The sequence below is a fragment of the Hypanus sabinus genome, chromosome 2, assembly GCF_030144855.1.
Source record: "Hypanus sabinus isolate sHypSab1 chromosome 2, sHypSab1.hap1, whole genome shotgun sequence".
NCBI classification, from domain to species: Eukaryota; Metazoa; Chordata; class Chondrichthyes; order Myliobatiformes; family Dasyatidae; genus Hypanus; species Hypanus sabinus.
In genome coordinates, this window is record NC_082707.1 from 195181911 (window position 1) to 195191499 (window position 9589).

A 9589-nucleotide genomic window follows, 5' to 3' on the forward strand; every position below is an offset into this window, starting at 1 on the left:
ATTCAAAAATATTTTGCATATTATTAATGATAAAGAATGTTTTATGTAAATCCCTCCCCTGAAGACTATGTACATGTACTGTATATATTTTCACAATTGTATTTAATAAATGGAAAATTAAATGTAATAATTTTCTGTCACTTTTTTGCTTTACATTTAAAGTGATTGTTATGGAATGCTTAATGTGTACAGCATTGTTTAATTTTGAGATTTTCAATGCAGTGGCCACTTCATTAAGCTATATCCTGTACCTAATAAAGTGGCCACTGAGTGTATGTTCATGGTCCTCTGTAGCTGTAGCCTATCAACTTTAAGGTTCAATGTATTGTGTGTTCAGTGATATTCTTCTGCACACCACTGTTGTAACAGGTTATTTGAGTTACTGTCACATTCTTGTTAGCTTGAACTAATCTGGCCATTTTCTGACCTTTCTCATTAACAAGGCCTATAATGCTGCCACCCACTGGATGCTTTTTGGTTTTTTATCGCCATTTTTGATCAACTCTAGAGGGGCAGGTAGTTTTGAGGAAATGAAGGGACCACAGAAAGTCCTAGACAGGTTAGGAGAATTGTCAAAGAAGTGGTAGACAGAATACAGTGTCGGGAATTCTATGGTCATGCACTTTGGTAGAAGAAATGAAAGAGTTGACTATTTTCTAAATGGAGAGAAAATATGAAAATCTGAGGTGCAAAGGGATTTGAGGGTCCTTGTGTTGGATACCTAAAGGTTAATTTGCAGGTTGAGTCTGTGGTGAGGAAGGCAAATGCAATGTTAGCATTCATTTCAAGAAGAATATATAAGCAAGGGTGTAATGTTGAGACTTTTTGAATAACTGGTGAGGCCTCACTTAGAGTATTGTGAGCAGTTTTGGGCCCCTTATCTTGGAAAGGATGTGCTGAAGCTGGAGAGGGTTCAAAGGAGGTTCACAAAAATGATTACAGGATTAAATGGCTTGTCATTTGAAAAGCATTTTTTGACTCTGGGCCTGTATTCACTGGAGTATGGAAGAATAATAGGTGACCTTATTGAAATCTATCGAATGATGAATGGCCATGATGAAGTCGATATGAAGAGGATGTTTCCTATGGTGGAAGAGTCTAAAGCTAGAGGACAGAGCATCAGAAAAGAGGGGCATCCTTTTCAAATGGAGATGAGATGGAATTTCTTTAGTAGTGAATCTGGAATACATTGTCTTTATGTATACTTAAAGCAGAAGTTAATAGATTCTTGATTGGTCGGGGCATGAAAGGATGTGGAGGGAAGGTAGATTAGGGCTGAGAGGAAAACTAGATCAGCCATGATGAAATGGCGGAACAGACTCGATTGGCTAAATGACCTAATTCTGCTTCTAGTGTATGGTCTTATGAATTGTTGTGTGTGAAAATCCCAGGAAATCAGTTTCTGAGATACTCAGACCACCCCAAACAATCGTTTCATGGTCAAAGTCACTGAAATCACATTTCTTCTCCATTCTGGTGTTTGGTCTGAACAACAACTGAACCCCTTGACCATGTCTACATGCTGTTTTGCACTGAGTTGCTGCCAGACGATTGGCTAATTAGATACTTGTATTAACAAGCAAAGTGGCCACTGAATGTGGTAACCTGGCTCAATGATTATCATCCAGCAGTACTTACAATCACTGTGATAAAGTGCCTTGAGGGGTTGGTGATCAAACATATTAACTCCTGCCTGAGAAGTAACTTGCATCCACTCCAATTTGCCTACCGTCTCAACAGGTCAACAGCAGATAACATTTCATTGGCTCTTCACTCAATCTTAGAACATCTGGATAGAGAAGATGCAAACATCAGGATGTTCTTCTGTGACTACAGTTTAGCATTCAATACCATCACCCCATCAAAACTAAACAATAAGCTTCAAGTCTGAGGCCTCAATACCTCCTTGTGCAACTGTATCCTCGATTTCCTTACTCGCTGACCCCAGTCAGTTCAGGTTGGTAACATTTCTTCCACAATCTCCCTCAGCATAGGTGCACCACAAAGATGTGTGCTTTATGCTTATGACTGAGGCTAAGCACAGCTCCTATACCATGTTAAAGTTTGCGGATGACAACATTTGCTGGCCAAATCAAAGGTGGTGACGAATCAGCATATATGGGGGAGATTGAAAATCTGGCTGAGTGGTGCCATAACAACCTCTCAATGTCAGCGAGACCCAGGAGTTAATTATTTACTTCTGGAAAAAGAAACCAGAGGTCAATGAGCAAGTTCTCTTCAGGGGATCAGAGGTGGAGAGGTCAGCAACTTCAAATTGCTTGGTGGTGTTATTTCAGAGGATCTGTCCTGGGCTCAGCATATAAGTATCATTATGAAGAAAGTATGGCAGCACCTTCAAAGGTTCATTTATTATTAAAGCTTGTATCAATATACAGCTCTGAAATGAATCTTCTCCAGATAGCCATGAAACAAAAAGATATGAAACCCATTCAAAGAGAAACATCAAACCCACCTTCCCCACGTACATTAAAGAATGGCATCCCAATCATCAACCCCAAACACCTCTCTCCCTGCACAAAACGGAACAGGAACATCAACACCCAAAAAGCAACCCCTCCTCACACACACAAAAAAACCTAACAGAACATCAACCTACAAACACCTTCCTCTCGCACAAAAAAATGGAAAAGGAACAGGCAATTAGAAAAAAAGCACTTTAATCAGTGAAATAGTGTCTAACATCAGCTTGCGCCCCATCTCGAAGTTTCTTTGCATTGAGGCCTGAGTACGTGATTGCTTCTCAGAGACAGCAAAGTGCTGGATCACTCAATCCATCTCTAAACTATAAATCACAGGTTCTAACGGTTGGAGAAAAACAGAAGTAAAAATACATTTTTGTGGGCTATCTGGAAGATGTTGACCGAGGGAGCATTGTGCGTTGGCACCATCTTGAGATTCAGCACGTCATCTAAGACTTTGACGAACTTCTATAGATGTGTGGCGGAGAGTATATCGAGTGGTTGCCTCATGACCTTGTATGGAAAATACCATACAGCCCTCCCCACTATTGAGCACAACCACGGGAACTATTGTTGCAGGAAAGCAGTATCCATAATCAGGGACCCACACCATCCAGGAGATGTTCCCTTCTCACTGCTGCCATCAGAAAGAAGCTACAGGAGCCTCAAGACCCATACCACCAGGTTCAGGAACAGTTACTACCCCCCCCCCCCCCCCCCACCACCGCTCAGTCATCAGGCTCTTAAGCCAGTGTGGATAACTTCCCTCACTCTAACACTGAACCATTCACACAACCTACAGACTCACTTTCAAGAGCATTTCATCTCATGTTCTCAATATGTATTGTATATTTATTTATTGTTTTTATTTTTCTTTCTTTTTGTATTTGCACAGTTTGTTGGGTTAGTTTTGGCACATTGGTTATTGTCCATCTTGTTGGATGTAGTGTTTCACTGATATTAATGTGCCTCTTATACTTACTGTGATTGCCCACAAGAAAATGAATCTCAATGTTCTGCAATACTATCAGAAGTCGTAGGTGTATGTGTATATATAGAGGGGGGGAGAGAGAGAATGCGCTATGGTGCTTAAGATTTTTGCACAGTATTTTAACTTCTCGCTTTGGCAGTCAGAGGAGGTACCCATGCCCCTTCTGTTGTCAGTAGATATAGTTCTGCCAGGACTAGTAGCTAAGCCTCACATGAAGGCCAAGAAGTATTGAAGTACTGTATTTGTCCATTCTACATTGACAAATACAGTACTGGGCAAAACTCAGGCACCCAAGCTATATATAACCATGATTCAGCAACTTCAGCTTTCCTCCAAGAGGACTACAACATTGTCATAGGGTGTGGAGGCTTGACTGCCTCAGTGACCTGAAGAGTTATGCTGAATGGAGTCAGGACTTTATGCTTTGGCTCCTGGAAGGGTCACTTGTGTCAAACAGGTCAAAAGGTAGAGGCCAGACTAAGTGTGGTCCGCCAGTCCTCTGGGTTTGGGGTTCAGCTCAGGGTTAACAACCCTGACCGGTCAAACAAAACAGCAATGAAGAATACTTCTAAATCTGTGTGCAACGGTATTCCGGAGACTCCAAGCAGGACTAGTCATACTAACAGTAATGAAAATACTAACAGTAGTGAAAACTGAGAGGAAGCTACTGGCACATTGATGATTGTCCTGAACACCACCGAGACCAAGATTGATTTCTGGAATGTACGAACCATGTACGCAGGAGACCAAGCTTCGCACCGTACCATAGAGGCAGAAATGAGGACCCTGAACCACACCTGGGAAATAATAGAGAAGATGGCCAAGGACAGACAAAGATGGAGGGCTTTCATTGCTGCCCTAAACACCAGCAGGCAAACGGGCAGTAGGTAAACTAACATCAACTCTATGCCACTCCTCTAAAATATTAGATAATTAACAATGGAATGGAAATGCTTTGTGACTATACGGATATTATAACATCTACAATTGATTGAGCCTTGTGAAATGTAAATCAAAAGATGGCTAATTGTATCACATCATTTAAAAATATGAATATCATAAAAGAACATGGAATTTGGAGGGGGTAACAATCCACAGCAAGGTTATCTTTGTTTTAGGCTGTCCTGCTAAAGCTTATGATAATGTAAGTTAACTGGATTAACATGTTTTATTAAGGCTTGCTTTGTGAATCCTCTGTTGCTTGGGTTTGACCATGGATGTTGCATCCTAGCTGTCTACATACTCAAGCCAGGGCAATACAATACTCAAAAGATTGAGTTATATTTATTATTGAAGTATGTACTGTATACAGTATACGACTGTGAGATTTGTCCTCCTGTAGGCAGCCATAAAACAAAGAAACACCATAGAACCTGTTCAACGAAAACATCAAACACCCAATGCGCAAAAAAAATAATAAATAGGGCAAACAGCAGAAAGTGAGCAAATAACACACAGAATATTAAACATCAAATTGCAGAATCCTAGAAACTGTCCAGGAGTGTTCAATTTAGAACGGTGTTGTTCATTCACTGCAGACTGCAGAACCAGTCTGCCGAACCACCCCAGTCCACATCAAAGTGCCCTGAACAAGTCATGCAAAATAGCAAAATAAAGATACGGAGAGCTGGCCGTCACCCATGCAGCAGGCTCCCCTCTCTCCATGCAGCTAATGAATCCAAAGGAACAACAGGGACCAATACAGGTGGTGGTCAGTGGCGTCACAGGGGTTGCCAGTCAGTGTTGAACTCAAAGCAGGACTGCCTGAGGCACTCTAGCTCTGGATTGTTTCTCTGGGTTTACTCCCAAAGCCTTCCCTATGAGTGGGTATAGCTGCAAGGCAGCAGAGGTTTCAAGTCAGACTTTTCCTTCTCCTAAATGAGCTCCCAACCATGACTAATGTGCCCTATCAGCCCAAAGCGACTGGTTTTAAGGAGCCAGTAATCCACCTTTGTCCCTTCTCCTGTCAGTAGAAATGGATCTGCCAGGCTTAGTAGCTAAGCCACACCTTTAGTAGCTGAACCAGGAGCTGGACTTGGTTGTCAGAGGCTATTTCAGACAAAAACCATTGGGAGAATTTAGTAGGTACTGGGAGATTATACCCACTACTACCCCAGCTGTAACATCCTTAAGGAACCAGGGGCTTGGATTAGATGGCTGACAAACACCATGTCCCATTTTAAAGCGTTCTGACATCAATCAGAAGTGGGAATCCCTTAGCCAAATAATTTAGAAACAGTGCACCATGTCAGTGTTTGGATAGGAAAACATTCCAGGTCAAAGAACCTTTTTCAAAACTCATTTCAAATTTAAAGTATTAATTATATTCATAATTCTACATCTCTTGGAAAAAAAGCCAGTTTTGAATTATATTTTAAAGGCCAAATTAACAGTAGCCAATATGTAATGAGAAATTAGTCTCAAGATTTTTACTTTTCTAGTGTTAATTAGAGTGACATGCTGCTGAGTTGCAAAAGGGAAAAGGTAATGTACCTTGCTAATTCTGATGAAGGATCTGAAACATAAACTGTTTCCTGTTTAACTGGGTTATCCTTGCAGCTTGAAGTGGGTTGGTCTGCAGTGCAGATATCCAGTTTCTGTTCGCTTTTCCGAATGTATAAGAAACCACATTGTGAGCACTGGATGACTTAACTGGCTGAAATGAAAGTGCTTCACCAAAAGGAAATGTTTTCTATAAAGTGAGAAAGCAAAAAGATTTTTCTTCTGCAGTTCAATGGAAAGGTGCCATTAGAAGTGACGTGTGTTGGGAGAATAGAACAGGGAATTTCAGGGAAAATGCTCCCTTTGGAATGTTGAAAGGAAGAGGGGGGATGTATCTGATGGTGTTATCTTATCAAAGGGGCAAGAAAGGAAGTTGAATGTATGAGACCAGAGGGCTGGAAGGTGAGGGCAAGAGGAATCTTATCCTTGCACTGGATGGGAAATATGTACAAGCTGTTCCTAAAATTCTGAGTGTGTATCTTCATGCTTCTGTACCTCCTCCTTGATGGTGACAATAAGAAGACAGGTTCTGGGTGATTGGAGTTCTTAATGATAGTTGGCATCTTTTTGAGGCATTGTATTTTGAAGATGTCTTTGATGCTGGGGAGGATTTGTGCACGTAATGGAACTGGATGAGTTTGCAGGTTTTTCCAATCCAGTGCAGTGTCTCCACCATTCCAGACAGTCATGCAACCTGTTAGAATGCTCTCCGTGATACATCTGTAGATTTTTACTTGAGTTTTTGGTGACATACCAAATATACTCAAACAAGATCTAGCCCTTGTTGTGCCTTCTTTATAATTGTGTAAAGAGGGTTTCTTCTTTTTGTTAACTAGCAGGAATGCTAATTTACTGATAACGAGAATGGTATTCCTTTGTAAACCAAATGGGGATTAATGTTCTTTCTTCTGAGTCTGTAAGCTTTTGTTGACGGGCTTTTGGGCAGATCGGCGCGAGGGGGTCGAGAGAGAGGACGCAATGCTCTAAGCTGGGCGAGGATCGGACCCCAAAGGGGGGTCCGAGGCCGGGAGATTCTCCGAGGAGGGGGGGGATGAAGCTAGATGTGCTTGGTTGACCACTCGGAGGGTCCTGAGCTGTTTGGAGAGTCGAGGAGTTCGGAGGGTCCTGAGCTGCGAGTCGAGGAGTTCGGAGGGGATCGAATGGTGGCCAGAAGACTTCAGTAATTGAGCTCCAATGGTTGTGCACGAAGTGGTTTGGACTTTGATAAGTTTGGCGCCTTTTCTTTAATTTTCTCTTCATATATACTGTATCGTTATTAATCACTTAGTTATAGTAACCTTTATAAATTGTACTCATTTAATCGCATATGGTGTACTGTCTGTTTTTGGGTGAGGCGGGGACATCACACAGCATCCACACCAGCTGATTACCCAGTTTGGCGGGGCCGAAGGCTGCTCCCCCTAGACAAGAACGAGCTGAGCGAGCCTGAGGCGACCCAGGGAGTTACAATTGCATCAATATGTTGGGCCCAGGATAGATCATCAGAGATGCTGAAACTAGAAACTTGACACTGCTTGCCATTTTTGCATTGCTGATCCCTTGAAGAGGACTAGTGTGTATTCCATTGACATCCCCTTCCCGAACTCCATAATCAATTCTTGGATTTACTGACATTGAGTGCAAGGTTGTTGTTGCGATACCATTCAACCAGCAGATCTACCTCACTCCTATACACCTCATCTTCACCAACAGAAATTCTGCCAACAATAGTTGTGTAATTGGCAAATTTAAGAGATGGTGTTTGTGCTGTGCCTAACCCCACAGTCATGGGTATAGAGAGAGTAGAGAATTGGTCTGAGCATGCATCCTTAAGGTGCACTGGTGTTGATTATCCATAAGACAGAGAAACAAAATTGGGCCATTTGGCTCATTGAGTCCACTCTGCCATTTCATTATGGCTGATCTGTTTTCCTCTCAACCCCATTCTCATGCCTTTTCCTAATAACCATTCATGCCCTGACTAATCAAGAACCTATCAACTTCCGCCTTAAGTACATCCAATGACCTGGTTATGGCAACGAATTCCATAGGTACAACATCCTTAGTGTAAAGAAATTCATCCTCATTTCTGTACTAAATGGACGTCCCACTATTCAGAGGTTTGTGTCCTCTAGCCCTAGATTCCAGCACCATAGCAAACATCCTCTTCACATCCAATCTATGTAGGCCTTTCAACATTCAATAGGTTTCAATGAGAACTCCCCCCCCCCCCACCATTCTTCTATGTTCCAGTGAGTATAGGCCCAGAGCCATCAATCAATGCTCCTCATATGATAAGTCCTTCAATCCCAGAATCATTCTCGTGAACCTCCTCTAAACCCTCTCCAGTGTCATCACTCTTTTCTTAAATAAGGGGCCCAAAATTGCTTACAACACTCCAAGTGAGATCTTGGTCATGTCTTATAATGCCTCATCCTTGCTTCAATATTCTAGTCCTCTTGAAATGAATGCTCACATTGCATTTGCATTTCCTCACCACCGACTGGACCTGTAAATGAACCTTTAGGGAATCCTGCCAAGGATTCCCAAATCCCTTTGCACATCAGAGTTTTGAATTTTCTCCCCATTAAGAAACTAGTCTCTGCTTTTATTTCTTCTACCAAAGTGCATGACCATAAATTTCCCAACGCTATATTCCATTTGCCACTTATTTGCCCATTCTTCTAATCTAAGTCCTTCTGCAGCCACCCTGCTCCCTCAACAGTACCTGCCCTTCTGCCTATCTTTGTTTCATTCATAAAGCTGGCCACAATGCCGTCAATTGTCATCCAAATCATTGACATACAATGTAAAAAGAAGTGATTCCAACACTGATCTCTGTGGAACACCACTAGTGACCAGCATCCAATCAGAAAAGGCTTCTTTTATTCCTACACTTAGCCTCATGCCAATTAGGCAATGCCCTATCCATGCTAGTATCTTTCCTGTAATACCATCTTGTTTAGCAGTCTCATATGTGGCACCTTGTCAGAGGCCTTCTGAAAATCCAAGTACACAACATCCACCAATTCTCCTTTGTTTATCCTGTTTCTGATTTCTTTAAAGAATTCCAACAGATTTGTCAGGCAAAAAAAAAACTAATCTAAACAGGTATATTTTCTTTTTTTTTCTTTTTGGATATGTTAATTCTTTTTTATGTATTTTACATTTGTACGAACATTTTTGGGAGGTTTATTACCTTTGTATTAACTGAATATATAATTATATATGTTAACCATTAACAATGTAATCCCAATAATTGTTAAGCAATATTATGTTATATCTACTATTTTGTTATTAATAAAAAGATTGGAAAAGAAAAGATTTGTCAGGCAAGATTTTTCCCTTAAGGGAAGCCAAGCTGACTTTGGTTTATTTTATCATGTGCTCCCAAATACTCCAAATCCTTAATAATTGACTCTAACATTTTCCCAACCACTGAGGTTGAGCTAATTGGTCTATAACTTTCTTTCTTCTGCCTTCCTCCCTTCTCGAAGATTGGAGTGACATTTAAAATTTTTCAGTTCTCTGCCACCATGCCAGAATCTATTGTATTATTAAAGATCATTACTAACGCCTACATAATCTCTTCAGCTTCCTCTTTCAGAACCCTGGA